Here is a 1,837-nt window from a genome sequence, read left to right on the forward strand (position 1 = left end):
AAGCTTGTTGCCTGTGTTCCAGCCAGCATGCCGCCACTCTACATGTTTCAAAGCAATGTGTTCTACATCCACACACAGTCTAGCTGGAAAAAAATTCTCAAAGCTATTTCTTAACTTGAATAAATTGGGATCTCAATTTCTGGACATCTGCTGAGAAATCTTGAAAAAGATAGTAACTTCAGCTAAACTAATGTATTTGATCGAAGTAGCAAATGTAGACAAATATATAAAAATTGGAACTCCATAGGTAAATGTAAACATTGTGCCTGGCATTGGCAGGCTTGAATCTTTATATGCTTTCTTATTTCTCTTCTTATTCCATTTGCAAGAGAGGCTGTGTGGGAGTCAGCTAGCCAGTGCCGTGAAGGGCGGGTTCTAGCTAGTGAGCCTGTGCTAGACTAACACTGCAAGATAACATGGAATATTGAATTGTGTGTATGTGTGTGCTCAGCACTCACCACATACCTCCCAATATGTCCCTATCCAGGAGGGACAGAATGCTCTGCTCCTGGACTTCCATCTTAATTTGTGATTGCCATCACCTGTGCTGAAACACCTTTCTTATCCATCAACCTGTTCAACACAGGTGATGGAAATCATAAATTAAGAGAAAAGTCCAGGAGCAGAGCATTATGTCCCTCCTGGAGAGGGTCATGTTGGTAGGTATGCAATTTAAACAGGAAAAATAGTAATAGAGAACTGCTGCGCCTATGAGAGCTGTGGTGGAGATGTCTAAAGGAAGTCACTCAACAACCATAGCAATATAGACAAGAAAATATAGACATCACCTCTGCGCTCATCAAATCTCTAAAATGGGTGTACAGTCAGACAAATGAGACAAATAAGTTTGACTATTGTAGAGTCCAAAGTCTTTAGATAGAAAATTGTGTGTTAATAGCAAGTTTGTTCCAATGCAATTTCTCCTTAGATCCCTTTCTATCGGTGAAGTAACGTAACGGAAAGTGATGGAATGCATACCGTACTCACGTTACAACGTAACGTTATCCTCAGATAAAGGTATCTTTTGTTTCCATGTCACGTGGTCCTTGATGTTTCTTTTCGTCTCCAGACGAAGAATGATGAACTCGTCTTATGCTCAGATGCAATGGCTGTGCAGTAGGGAGACCCCTGTGTGCCCAGAGTGGGTGTCCTGATCCAGCAACATTAAGGACATGGTGGTACATACTGATATCATGAACATCTCTAAATCTCCAACAGTGCCGGGAAAAGAAGTCTTTCTGTCAAAGAAACCGGGCTGCTATCGCTGCCTTGGCTGCACCACGTGCAGCCATATGATAACAGGGTCAGCGTTTACTCTACCGTTAATTGGGAGGAAGATTTCCATCCGACATATAGTATCCTGTACCTCTACCCATATTATCTACCTTATCATCTGCCCCTGCGGTTTGTGTTACATGGGCAAGACAATCCGGACTTTACAAGAGTGCATGGCTCTGCACCGCTTTGCTATAAAGGCCCCCATCGCCGGTGCTCCTTCCGACCAACTAGTGGCCCGGCATTTCCAGGAGGCCAAGCACACCTTAGGGGACCTTAAGCATATAATTATTGACCAGTTCCTCAAAACACTACGGGGGGGCGACAAAGATGGCCGACTACTCCGACCTTAACAAAAGAATCACTTGGAGTATCTTTGGATAGTACATTACAGGACTGCCTGTCACTATCTTCAGGTCGGTTGCCAACACAGGCCCGTGCCCCCCATGTGAGGAAAGTGCGGCCCTGAGTCTACTTGGGTCGACAGCTCACCAGGTGGTAGGAGCTTTAGACCCGGTATCTGGTATCCTACATTATGATCTGCATTACGATCATCATTATA

This window comes from Pseudophryne corroboree, chromosome 4 (genome assembly GCF_028390025.1).
Source record: "Pseudophryne corroboree isolate aPseCor3 chromosome 4, aPseCor3.hap2, whole genome shotgun sequence".
Taxonomy (NCBI): Eukaryota; Metazoa; Chordata; class Amphibia; order Anura; family Myobatrachidae; genus Pseudophryne; species Pseudophryne corroboree.